The sequence below is a fragment of the Panthera uncia genome, chromosome B4, assembly GCF_023721935.1.
Source record: "Panthera uncia isolate 11264 chromosome B4, Puncia_PCG_1.0, whole genome shotgun sequence".
NCBI lineage: Eukaryota > Metazoa > Chordata > Mammalia > Carnivora > Felidae > Panthera > Panthera uncia.
The window spans coordinates 23635526-23650188 of record NC_064809.1 but is presented as its reverse complement, the minus strand read 5'-3'; the positions used below and the strand labels follow the sequence as shown (position 1 = coordinate 23650188).

General features: G+C 37.4%; 1 protein-coding gene across 1 annotated transcript in view; it reads right to left on the bottom strand.

Moving 5' to 3' along the window:
* The window catches only part of MYO3A (myosin IIIA), a 243182-nt gene that overhangs the window by 69340 nt on the left and 159179 nt on the right, over nt 1–14663 (bottom strand). The gene's annotated exons all lie outside the window — the stretch shown is intronic.

Sequence of the window (14663 nt, the reverse complement as noted above, 5' to 3'; positions counted from 1 at the left end):
TTAAAAACCAGCTGCTGTTGAGTATACTATAAGATGCATAAAATAAAAATAATGAATAACAATTACTGTAAGATCACGGTGCCAGCACAACATGGTTGCTGATCTAGTCTGCAAAAGGGACATGAAGAATTATGCTGTCGCTCCATTTCTATGACTTTGCCCTCACACTGTGCCCCTACCCCAGTGCCACAGTCTGTACGAGGAAAGGCATGACCTGTGCACAACGACACATAGAGACGCTCACCTGCTTGGCACTCACCAGTTCTCAGGTGATAAAGCAACTATCACTGGGAAGTGTATCAAATAACTCCCGACTCAGGCAGAATACTCTGCACCATTCACAAATTAAAGTGACAGGACATTTTCATTATTATTTTAATATATTCTTTAATTCATGAAATATTTTCATTAAACATCTTATAAGAAGGCACAGTGATGGGTGATAAAGAGCTGTTTACCACAAACTCCCTGTCCTCAGTGGATTTAAAATATAACTTGAGTGATAGAGTTAGTAAATATTCAAAATTCAAGGTAGCATATAATAGATAAGTGATATGTACAATGTAGTACCATAAGGAGTTCAGAGAAAGAGAATTTATTTCCGGCAACTTCATGGAGGAATTTAATTCTGTCAATGGCAGGTGGGTCATCTGATAAGTCAAAACCTTTAATCAGTATTTTGGAGCCTTATGAAATTGAATCTCATTTCAAGGGTGTCACCCAGAAAAATAAATGTATACTTTTAAGTAAGACAAAATCTAATACGTAACAATTGGGCAGTGCCCATTGGTCTAAAAGGTAGATCACCTGAAAGTCATTTAGTTAATCCAGTACATAAAAATGGAAACAATGTCTAAAAGTTTCACAGCTTTTTCATTTGAAGGTAACCTTGGGAGCAATACACAGACCCAGAATTACTTTACCAGTAGACACATTAGGCTGACAGCATATTATAGCTTAAATGGCAACTGCAAAGTTCAAAAGAGGTTTTGTGTGTTTTGTATAGAAAGCACATAAGGTTAATATCTAAATCAATGCATTTGTCATTTCTATTTGCCTGTGTCAAAATCCGGGGAATTCTTTCCTGGCAGGTCATACACAGCAGAGATGAGTAACTTGGAAAACAATGGGCTCCCCTTGAAGATACATGTTAGTATTATGGACTCCAGGCAAGTCAGTGGAAAAAGCATGCTATTACTCAGGATTTATGAAGCATTTTAGCAAAACGATCACGTCTAAAACAATAGAATATATATTTTTATAGCAGTTACGACCCCCAAATACTTAGTTGTTTTTAAGTCTAAGTGGAGAAATGAAGCTCACGTAACTCTTCAGAAAGTCCTCTGCTATGCCCTGTGTGTTACAAATACATTCAAAGCAGAAGATGAGTAGTTCTTAACTGCAATAAACTGTTTAGCAGATATAATCCCCACTCTGTTCAAATGGCCCAAGTTCCTTTTTGAGAAGGACAGACGAATAATTATTTAAATATAAATCAAGGAGGTGAGGGAAATCAGAAGACTTGGATGTTAGGAAGCCTCATGCCTGAGTCAAGTTCTTGCTTGTTTTTCATTGAGTTTTTAGTGTGAGCTATGAAAAGGTCACAGTGGCAAGAAAGCCCATGGAAGGTGCCCCCCTCCGCATAGCTTTGGCTTAGACAGCATGCTTAAATACACAGGGCTAAAGTGTCACCACAGGAGAGATTCTCCATGCCTAAGTGGAGTTCTCAGTCTCACAGAGTAGCATGGAAAAGGGGCTGCCATAGACTTAGAGGCTACAAGCTTCCCTGTGGCTTCTAAGGTAGGTAGGAATCTTAGCATAGACCTCATCATAGATTGCCACGCAAGAGAGGCTGGACTCTAATCATTCAGGTCTCACCTCCTCCGAGAGTCCTTCCCCCATTGCCCAGACTAATTTAGCAACCCTCCCTTCCTCAGCTGGTCACGCTCTATCCTTGCCGCCATGTTTTAAATTCTTTCAAAGTATTTCTAGAATTTTTTCTTGTTTATTATTCTCCCTGTCTCATTAGAATGGGACCTCCAAGAGGACAAACACTTTTACTCACCTCTATATTATTCACCTCTGTATCTAGGGAGAGCAGCCATGTTAAATAGATGACCGTGTGTTAAGGAGTAAACTGTGTCCCCCAATCCCCAAATTTATATGCTAAAGCCCTAATATCCAATGTGACTGCATTTGGAGATAGGGATATTAAGGAGGTAATTAAAGTTAAAGGAGGTCATAAGGGCAAGGCCCAAATCCCATAGGACTGGTGTTCTTATATGAAGAGGAAAAGACCCCCGGGAGGAGACTGCACACAGTCAAGGCCATGTGAGGTCACAGGGAGAAGACAGCCATCTGCAAGTCCAGGAGACAGGCCTCAGGAGAGACCAAACCTGTCCCTGCTTTAATCTTAGACTTCTAGCCTCCAGAACTGTGAGGAAATAAATTTCTATTGTTGAAGGTCCCCACTCTGTGATATTTTATGGCAGCTCCAACAAATGAATATAATGAGTTTTCTGGGTTCCTTTTGTTAAAAGTTGTGTTGAAAAGCTATTTGCTAGGTAGAGGAGGATTGGGGTGAAAATAATAAATCATGTGTGCATGGGTAATCCTTAGCTTCTGATTACAAATGTGCTCATATAAAAGTTAAAATATGGAGAAGCGCCTGGGTGGCCTGTTGGTTAAGCGCCCAACTCCAGCTCAGGTCATGATCTCATGGCTCGTGAGCTGAAGCTGCATGTCGGGCTCTGTGCTGACAGCTCGGAGCCTAGAGCCCGTTTCAGATTCTGTCTCCCTCTATCTCTGCTCCTCCTCCACTTGTGCTCTATGTCTCTCAAAAAGAAGTAAACATTAAAAAAATTATAAATTTTAAATATGGAAACACCTTAATGGAGTCTAATGACCTCAAAATTCACACACAAATTCATCTGCTCTAAATACTATCTTACCATTTAGTAGAATCTTTTCCTATGCATGATATTTTTAATAACAAAAAACATACTATTTATTTGATTTTAACTTTATTTCCTTTGACAAAATGGAATGGAGAACATGTAATTAATGGATTTTCATGACCATTATTTGAATGGCTATGTGACATTGTATCCTGTAGTTTTCTATTCAGTTCTCTTATTTGGGACATTTTGGATTACTTATTTTATTTATTTTCATTTTTAAAGTAGTCTCTATAACCAACGTGGGGCTTGAACTCATGATCAAGAATCGCAAGCACCACCATCTGAGTCACCCAGGTGCCCCCTTTTATCTATTTTAAATAGTGTTCTGATGTATATCCTTGTGCATCAAGCTTTTCTGGATTTTGGATTTTATCTTTAGGACAGATTAGCTGATCAACTAGTGTGATTATTTTACAGGCTCCATATGTGTATTTCTAGATTGATTTTTTTCTAAGCTTGCCGCAATGTGCTTTCTAATCAGCCCTGCATACACATTCCTATCTTGCTGTATCTTCACCAGCACTGCATATTCTCATTAAAATTTTTTTCTGATATTTTTGATAGGTGAAAATGACCATGTATTGTTGTATTCGCATTTATTTGATTAGATCTTAAACTACTTAAGAGGATACTTTTGGGGGGAAATATGGTAGATCTATGCTTAGCCCATATTACACAATGCCTGCCAGCTATTGTGTCATTATTCTGAGACATAATAATAAACATAATTTAACTTCTTCTTGGGCACAGAAATACCATCACACCACTGTCAGCTTTTGTGATGTGGGCAAAGATTTGTGGAGGTAGAGATCAGAGTTAGAGGAAAAGCTCAGGGACTTCACTACAAACATCCTTCATGTTAGGTTGACTTTTGTTTCTTTGTCTCTTTCTCATTTGTTTTTACATGTCCTCCTGGTCATGTGCTATCTCTATCTTCCTTAGGAATTTATTCCTGGGGGTGGTTGGCTGGCTCAGTTGATAGAGCACGTGACTCTTAAGCTTGAGCCCCACTTTGGGTGTAGAGATTGCTTAAAAACAAAATCTTCACAAAATTAAAAACGGAATTCATTCCTGAAGCTGGCTTCTAAGTGACTTTCCTGGGGAAATTATCTTCTTTTTCTTCTCCCAGCATTACCGAGATATAATGGACATATAACATGGTATAAGTTCAAGGTGTATGATGTATTGACTTGATATACTTACATATTACAAAATGAGTATCATCATGGAATCAGCTAACACCTCATCACATAACTACCATTGCTTTTTTGTGGTGAGAACATTTAAGATCTATTCTCTTAGGAACTGTCAAGAATATGGCACAGTTTTATTGACTAATCAACATATTGTATATTAGGTCCCTAGAACTTACTCATCTTCAAACTGGAACTGTACTCTTTGACCAACATCTCCCCATTTCCCCCAACTCCCAGACACTGGTAACCACCATTCTAGTCTCCAATTTTCACTTAGCATAATACCCTTACGTTTCCATCTATGTTGTCATAATTAACAGGTTTTCTTTCTTTCTCATGGCTAAATAATATTCCATGGGGTGGTGTGTGTGTGTGTGTGTGTGTGTGTGTGTGTGTAATACTCTATATGCATTCATCTTTTGACAGACACTTAGATTGTTTCCATATCTTGACTATTGTCAGTAATGCTGCAATGAAATGGGGGTGCAGACATCTCTTAGAGATCTTGTTTTAATTTCCTTTGGATATATACCCACAAGTTGGATAGCTAGATCATATGGCAGTTCAATTTTTAATTTTGGGGGAAGCCTCCATACTGTTTTCTGTAGTAGTTACACTGATTTCTATTCCCACCAGTAATGCAAGAATTCCCTTTTTTCCACATCTTTGCCAACACTTATTATCTCTTTTTTGATGATAGCCATTCTAACAGGTGTGAGGTGATAGCTCATTGTGGTTTGGATTTGCATTCTCCTCTTCATGTATCTGTTGGCTACTTGTGCATCTTCTTTGGAAAAATGTTTACTCAGATCCTCTGCCCATGTTTTAATCAGATTTTTTTTTTACCCTTGAGTTGTAGGAGTCCTATATATATTTTATCAAATATATGATTGGCAAATATTTCCTTCCATTCCATAGGTTGTCTTTTCATTTTGTTGATGGTTTCCTTTGCTGAGCAGAAGCTTTTTGTTTGACGTACTCCCACTTGTTTATTTCTTGTTTTTGCTGTCTTTGCTTTCAGTGTCAAATCCAAAAACTTATGGCCAAGGATGATACCAAGGAGTTATCCCTTATGTTTTCATCTAGGAGTTTTACAGTTTCAGGTCTTGTGTTCAAGTCTTTAATCCATTTTGAGTTGATTTTTGTGTACGGTGTGAGATTGGAGTCTAGCTTCATTCTTTTGTATGTGGCTTCCCAATTTTCCCAGCACGGTTTATTAAAGAGACACTCCTTTCCCTATTGTGAATTCTTGGGACCCTTGTCAAAAGTCAACTGACCATCTATGCTTGGGTTCATTTCTGGGCTTTCTATGTTGTTCCATTGATTTATGTGTCTGTTTTTATGCCAATACCACACTCTTTTGAGTACTATACCTTGTAATATAGTTTGAAATCAGGATGTATGGTAATCTCCAGCTTTGTTCTTTCTTAAGATTGCTTTGGTTTTTTGAGGTCTTTTGTGGTTCTACACAAATTTGAGGATTGTTTGCTCTATTTCTGTGAAAAATGTTATGAGAATTTTGTTAGGGACTGTACTGTACCTATAAATGGCTTTGGGCATTTTAACAATACTAATTCTTCCATTTATTTGTGCCCTCTACAATTTCCTTCCTCAATGTATTATAGTTCACAGTATACAGATCTTGCACCTCCTTAAATTTATTCCTAAGTATTTTATTCTTTTTGATGCTAAAGGACTGTCATATTCATTTCTTTCTGATAGATCGTTGTTAGTTTATAGAAATAGAGCTGACTTTTCGATACTGTTTTGTATTCTGCAGCTTTACTGAATTTGTTAGTTCTAACAATTTTTTGATGTAGTCTTTAGGGTTTTCTACATAAAATTTCATGTCATCTGCAAACAGAAACGATTTTACTTCCTTTCCAATTTGAATGCCTTTTATTTCCTTTGTTTGCCTAATTGCTCTGGCAAGAATTTCCAATATATTGTTTAAAAAAGTGGTTAGAGGAGGCATCCTTGTCTTATTCCTAATCATACAGGAAAATCTCTCAGCTTTTCACCTTTCAGCATATTAGCTGTGAGTTTGTCCAATGTGGACTTTATTCTGCTGAGGTACATTCCCTCTCTACCCACTTGAGACCTTTTTAAATTCTTTTTTAATGTGTATTTATTTTGGGGAGACACAGAGAGACAGAGCATGAGCAGGGGAGGGGCAGAGAGAGAGGGAGACAGAATCTCAAGCAGGCTCCAGGCTTGGAGCTGTCCGCACAGAGCCCGACATGGGGCTTAAACCCACAATCCATGAGATCCTGACCTGAAGTCAGATGCATAACTGACTAAACCACCCAGGTGCCCCTGTTGAGACTTCTTATCACCATGAATGGATGTTAAATTTTGTCAAAAGCTCTTTTCTGCCTCATTTTGTTAATTCGGTGTATCATATTAATGATTTGTGTATGTTGAAACATCTTTGTATCCCTGGAATAAATCCCACTTGATTATGGTGTATGACAGTTTTAATGTATTGTCAGATTTGGTTTGCTAATATGTTGTTGAAGATTTTTGCATCTATTGTTCATCAGGGATATTGGTCTGATTTTCTTGTAGTGTCCTTGCCTGGTTTTGGTATCAGGGTAATGGTTGCCTCGTAAAATAAGGTTGAAGTTCCCACCTCTTTTACTTTTGTGAAAGAGTTTGAGGAGAATTGGTATTCTTAAGCATTTGGTAGAATTCACCAATGAAGCCATACGGTCCTGGACTTTTCTTTGTTAGGAGATTTTTGATTACTGATTCAATCTCTGTACCAGTAATTGGCTTGGTGATATTTTCTATTTCTTTATGATTCAATCTTGGTAGGTTGTATGTTTCTAAGAATTTTTCCATTTCTTCTATATTTTTGATCCTTTGTATTTCTGTGGTATCAGCTAGCTGTAATGTTTTCTTTTTCATTCCTAATTTTTTGAGTCAGTCCTCTTTGGTTTTTTCTTGATTAGTCCAGGTAAAGGTTTGTCAATTTTATTTATCTTTAAAAAAACACAGCTCCTGGTTTCATTATTCTTTTCTATTATCTTTTGAGTCTTTATTTCATTTATTTCTGCTCTGATCTTTGTTATTTCCTTCCTTTTAACTTTGGGCTTAGCTTGTTTCTTCTTATATTTCATTGAAGTATCAAGTTAGATTTGCTTACTTGAGATCCATCTTTTTTCTTAATTATGTGTTTATGGTTATAAACTTTCCTCTTAGAGCTGCCTTTGTTGCATTCCATAAGTCTTGGTATGTGGTGGTCTCATTTCCATTTGTCTCAAGATGGTCTTTGATTTTTCTTTTGATTTCCATTTTGACCCATTGGTTGTTCAGGAAGACACTGATTAAATTTCCACATATTTGTAAAAACAGGCAGACTTCATCACCATGTAAAAGACAGGTGCTACCTACTCCCCGAAAGCATCACTCTATCATTTTACTGTGGGAGAATACTTTTCTACTACCATCTGACAGATTTATCTAAGAATGAAGTTTCAAAAAGATTTTCCTGAAACCACCAAGGTTTCAATCAAGGAGTTTGGCTCATATGGTATTTTTCTTTTATAAAAGGTGGGGGTATGCAGCGACAGGGTGCATTCAAGTCTTTCACTGAATTTATACCTATGAAATGAAGTCATATGTCTGTTGTGTAGGTAAGTCAACCATCTGACACTGCTCTGCAGTTTCACATATTTTAGATTCTATAAATATTTTAACAGCTGGGATGAATGATCCTCAATATTTATTCTCTTGTGTATGCTGTTTGGAAGTCATAAATCAAGTATCTTTTATTTTTATAAACACAGTCCACTTGATGCGGGATGGTATTAGGAATTCACCTAGGTTTGTGGCATTCTGAATAGATCATTGTAGAAGATGCCACATACTGACATTCCTTAAACATTCTTGGAGCACCTACTATGTGTATGTTTAAAAGTAGGTGGGCCTGGGGAAGGAAGAAATAGACAAAAAGGTAGAGTCTTGTCCTTTAGGGCACAGCAAAGAGTCTGTCTGCCTTTCCATTCTAACCCTGAAGTCACATCCTAGGAATTTTTTGCTCGTGCTGTATTTTCTTTTTCAGTTGTTCCATCAGTTAGTTCTAGATCTATCCTGTTAGGTGGTTTCTGCTTCCTCCAGTGTCACAGTATCTGTTACCACTGCCACCTGCCTCAGTGCTATTGTTCTTTCTAGTTTCCTTCTTTGTTACCTTATATGGATGCCCCTTGGCTTTTCATGTGAAAGATTGCCTCTCTCTATCTCTCTCTCTTCTCCTTCCTCCCTCCTTTTCTTCCTCCTTCCTCCCGTTCTTTCAAATCAATGGAACACCCTTTTCTTTTGCATGAGAGATTATTTTGTTAGGTCCCTGGTTCTTCTCAACTTTTCTTATTTGTTTGCTTGTGAGAAAAACCCCAGATATGTATCAGAAGACCCAGATTTGGGTTCTGGCTTTGTTTAACTAGGCTGTGACTTCAAGCAACTCATAATGAGTCATTTTTATCTGTGAAATATGGATGATCTACTTAGGTTTCTTCTGGTTCAAACATTTCAAAATGCCCACGCTGCCTGAACGTGTTGTGAAACATAGTGAATAGATGCATACACATTCTGTTAACAGAACATTTGCAAGGGGAAAGAAGCACATAAACACATTTATTCCCTGATGTCTGCCTTTAGTAAAAGAATCCTACTCGCCAACTGCTCACATGAGTATACTCATTTACGGAAACATTGCTCACAGTGGAAAGAAACCACTGAGAAGAAGTTACTCATTCTAAGAAAAATGTTTTCAAGGTTGAAAATCTAGGATTTAAGGTGCTATCACTATTCAAGGTGAGTTTTTTTTTATTATTACAGAGAAAAAAGAAACTGTGCCATTTTTCATTTTGAAATAACTCCAAATTTAAAAGGTTGCAAGGACAGTACAAAGAACTCCCAGGTGCCCTTTCCCCAAATTTTCTGGTTGCTAATATTTTACATTTACTTTATCATTCGCTCTCTTTCACAGGGCGCCTGGGTGGCTCAGTCGGTTAAGCGCTCTCTTTCTACATACCTATAATATTGTTAGTAATAACATTCCACCAAAGCAAGTAAATATTTTTAAAAACTAAAAATGAAGAAAACAAGGTGGTTATATGCATGTTGTAAAATCTAAACTCTTGATGTAAAATAGTAATTATGATTTGAAATCTATTTCCTCCTGTACTTATGTTTTAATGTTCACTTATTTCTGAGAGAGAGAACAAGCAGGGGAGAGGCAGAGAGAGAGGGAGACACAGAATCCGAAGCAGGCTCCAGGCTCTGAGCTGTCAGCACAGAGCCTGATGTGGGGTTCAATCTCCTGAATTTCAAGATCATGACCTGGGCCGAAGTCAGATGCCCAGGCTCAGCCGACTGAGCCTCCCAGGTGCCCCTCCTCCTGTACTTTCTATTCAAAGCTGATATCAATGATCCTGTTGATATTTTTGTTAAAGTTAGTGGCAAGCCACAGGGAATGTTGATCATCAGTAACTTGAGAAGACACAGGTCACTGATTTACCATTTGACAAGTAACCTAATGAGGAAGTATGGTAGATAATTCCTCAAAAAATATACTTATTTTATTTTACATGTATTTAATGAACTTTGGAGGAAAAGTTTTAAATGATGCTTCCTAGAGCAGCTTCTTTTTTCAGAAAGAAAAGGAAACAATGTATATTAAGATGAACATTGTAATCTAGTCACGTTTTGTGTATAAAACCTATTTTTAAAAACTCTTCAAAAGCCATAAAAGATCTTACAAATTTATATTCTACTGACAGGTAATGGCTTAGGATAAGGAGAAATTTCCATTAGGAATCCAGAAATGTAGTTTTTCATATACCAAGATTTCTTTCAACTTAAACTATTTTTCCTTTACTGTCATGTTTAAACGTTTACCAAAAAATTTTATTTCCGCTTGTCAAGTATGCTCTAAACTCACATGTAGAAAACTACAGTAATTGAATGGATCTAACCTCCTTATTATGTATTTCTTCCAAAATTACTTTTTATCATAATGAAAGTATTTTTTTTATTTAATTTTTTTTAAAGTTTATTTCTGAGAAGGGGGGAGGGGCAGAGAGAGAGGAAGACAGAGAATCTGAAGCAGGCTCCCTTCTGTCAGTGCAGAGCCTGGGGCTTGAACCCATGAACTGGGAGATCATGACCTGAGCCAAAGTTGGAGCCTCAACCAACTGAGCCACCCAGGCACCCCATAATGAAAATATTTTTTATTTTATTTTATTTTTTTTTTTAATTTTTTTTTTCAACATTTTTTATTTATTTTTGGGACAGAGAGAGACAGAGCATGAACGGGGGAGGGGCAGAGAGAGAGGGAGACACAGAATCGGAAACAGGCTCCAGGCTCCGAGCCATCAGCCCAGAGCCTGACGCGGGGCTCGAACTCACGGACCGCGAGATCGTGACCTGGCTGAAGTCGGACGCTTAACCGACTGCGCCACCCAGGCGCCCCTGAAAATATTTTTTAAAAAGTATTTTAAAATAATACCAAATTATCAAAATAAGTACCACAAATCCCCACAGCACATTAAAGGTGTTGACCCAGCTTCTCTGATGAAAGAGAAATACACTGTGCAACACGGGTATAAAGCAAGAGATGGGGCGGGGGGCACGGGAACCCAACAGGCTGCCTGCCAAGAGACGGCGGGAGAGGAGCACACGTTCACAGCTGGGATCTGTTGTAGGGATGCTCCACACATATCCAGTCACTTGCATATCAACTTCCACACTCAGTACGTGAGTCTACAGAAAATTTGTATGTGATCTCAAACAGTAACTCAAAACTTGGCCAAGCACTTAAAAAGCAAGATTTGTTGTATCTATTTGTTTCTTAAATGCATGGTTGTTTTAATGTTTTAAGAAAATGCCTATAAATTGGCTTTTATCACTTGGAGAACTAAAATAAGACAAATGCTACCACCATTGCACGCATATGGTTTAATAGGGAAGAAATTTGAATATGAAATAAAAATTCACACTTTGTAAGCAAAACAATTTGAAGGCATTTCTAAGGGGTTTGCCCACACATTTTTTTTTTATGTGATGACTGATTCTTTTTACTTCGTAACGTAAAAAAAGTTGAAAGTGTAGATACTGTATGATGAATGAATTTTTGTTCTTTGTAATTGCCACAAATTATGTGTTGGAGCCCATATTCAAAATCTCAAAAGCTTCAAACTTTGAGATATGAACAGCTGGAGAGGAAAGTCATACACATCACTTTCTGCAAGAGAAGCCAGAGCCATAATTACAGTTATTGTCTCCATTATGTGCTGTAAATGGTTTCCTGCTTATAAAATGACTTCTAACTTTTAATTTTAAACCCACGGGTATATATATAAATGATGTATGTAACAGCTTATCCTTGTACAGAACAAGTATTAACAGCTCACTTTAAAAACGAACTTCAGCTCAGTTAATAGCCGGCAAGACGTCCTGCACTAATGGATAAGAAAGCTCACCCTAGGTGTAAGTAGGAGTATAAGCAAGGAGAGTGAATCTTCAGGATTCTAGAGCAATACGTCGTAGGATACCTATGTCTCGGGTGCCTAATGGTCCTAAACAACAGTGGCGTTTGTTCCACCTCAAACTCATGCCCATTGGTGACTCTTCAGTGGTTGGCTGTTCAGTCCCCTTGATTTGAAACATAACATAAACTTCTAGGGAACAGGGTTCATTTCTTTTGCATGGTCTATACCACAATGATGTATCATAGTGCACAATTAAAAGAAAGGACAAAACCCACTGCTATAGCATCAGCATGACTCCTTGAAGAGAACTTCAAGCTTTAATTACACTTTGACTACTGTTGTGCTCTCCGTCCCATGGAAGAATGCCAGAAAACAAACAAAAACAACCAAGCAAAACCAAAATCTTGGCTACACAGTCCCTGTGGGGACTCAGTGTAAATGTTATTGTAAGAAGATGCCTCCCTTATCAGAAATGTGGTAACTTGTTCACTGCCCTTTCAGCTGCTTCACTAAAAGCTTTTTGAAAAATATGGGAGTAAACAGTGTGTGTCAAAATAATGCCATACAAATGTAATAGGGAAGGCTGACATATAAATACTTTATTTGTGGAATTAATTAAATTGACAGAAAATTATATATTTTTCAGTTGCTGCTCATTTAGAAAAGCCTGAGTCATGAATATCAAAAGATTACAAAACTCTTAATCAAGAGATTACTAAACTCTTAATGTCTATTTGTAGGTAGGCGCAGGAATCCAGACCGTGATTTAATTTTCAAACTATTGTTTTCATATATAAATTGTCCCTTTAAATTTTGTTAAAATCAATATATACAAAATGGTTCTTCCAGTGCTGGAAAAGTATGGAAGCTTCAAATATTATGAACCATCAGACTCCAGAAAAGTTTGAGGAGCTATGTATTATTTAAAACTATCCACTCAGCAAACTATGGATTGGGTCAGTGACATAAACTCTTTCACTAAAAATATTTTACTGTAGTCTGTTGATTATTGTTTTAATGGAAAATAATGGGAAAACAATATTCAAAATACCTTCATAACCAACTTTGCTGGAGTGTCCCACTGTGTATTACATGTCAATTGAATTTGGGCCAAATTTAAAAAAAATAGTGTTTTCAGCAAACCTTTATTTATGTTCCATTGTTGCAGGACTGCCAGTAAAGATAATGCTTGTTGGTTTAAATAGAAGCAGAAGTTGTATCATCTGTGAAGGTGCTGGCTGAAGCTTGTGTCTTGCTCAGATTGCCAGATTATCTGAATGCCCATGAAACTGAGTATGTCTTACGGATAAGCAATAACGGTTTTATTAAATGAAGGAGTTCTCAGGTGAAAGTTACGATTATATCTCACCAAGGAAAGTGTGACCATAACTTTAATTTATGATTTGGCTTCATAGCTATTTCTCATTTATAGAAATCAGCGTGTTGTGTGTTCTCTACCTGTGATAGCTAATAATACACACAGCTATAGTTAGCATTTCTCAGTTACAATTTTTGCACTCACAGAGAAGTGACAGAGTGGAAAAAAAACCCAAACGTGTACACCCACATGTTAAAATCAAGAGAATCACTGACTAATCCCATATCCAGCGGATCACACATTCATCAACCTGATCACTCAGCTGCCAATGCCTGTCCCATAAGATTATGAAGCAGAGATTCTTGGGTAGTTACCCTAGAAAGGCACTTGAAAGGATTGTGAATGGCCTCAATTCCTTAAACTGCTTTGTATAATCCTGGATTCTAGTTGAAATCTTAATTTGCTAGGGACAATTTTGAGTTGTTTTGTCTTGAAAGCCTCTCAAGGATGTTTAAAAGAGTCTTCCAGAATAGTTTCATTTGTAGCAAGCCCAAAGACAAAAGCAGTAACAGCATTAGGATCATGGATGAAATTCAAGGCTATCAAAGTGGATTATAAACTATAACATCCTATAAAAAATGAAGAGCAAATAATTTTGAAAGATATGTACATTGGATTAAAGACTAGTTCCAATCAAACCATGTTCTAACCTCAACCTGCAAAAGAGAAAAATAACAGAATCCTACCAACACAAGTTGCTAATTAATCACATGGGAAATACATGAAGATGCACCTGGTCCCATGAAGAAGGTAATTCTAAAAGATCCCCATCAGAAAGTCCAAACAAACAAAGAAAAAAACAAAATTCACTTGTTTCAGGCTCTGGTTAGAATGGATCTTGTGAACACTGTGAGACCTTAAAGCAAGATGACATTCATTTAATAGATATTTTTCGAACACTTGCTGTATGTCAGGCTCTGAAGATTCAAAATGAATTAAGACATAATCCTTGACCCAAGGAGTCTGTAGCCTAGTGAGAAAGGCACAAATATAAACCAAATATTTTTACTGGAGCATAGAGGAGGGAGAAACATGAACAAGTCTCACTAATTTTCTGGATTTCAGTAATGAGAAATGAAATGCATTTTTGGCTTGAGTAAGTGGCATATAGAGATGTCACTTGCTGAGGAAGAATATAAGTGAGAGGGAAAGACGGTGGGTTCAATTCTAGATAAAGTTCTGGAAGCTGTCTTAAAAGGAGGCCAGGAGTTCAAAAAGAGAGGTGGGTTGGATGGGGGCTTAAGCATTACTAGCATGAAGGGGGTGATCGAAAGAATGGAAATGGATGATCTTTCCTAGTGAGTACGAGAAGGGGTAGAGGATAGAGCTCTTTCGTGAGTTAACATTTAGGACAGTAATTCTCAACCTTGGCTGCACATTGGAATAAACTGGGAAATTTAGCAGATGTTGATGCCTGGATCTCATTCCAAGAGATCTGATTTAACTGGTCTGGGACAGGGTCTGGGCATTGGGATTTTCCAGTACCCAGTGATTCTAATATGCAGCCAGGGTTGAGAACGACTGATTTACGAGATGGTACAGGAAGTGACAGGAAGATGGCAGAGAAACAGAAAGATGGTATTAGGGATGCTAAAGGAGGGGTTTTCCAGAAACAGGAATTTATCAACAGGGTTGA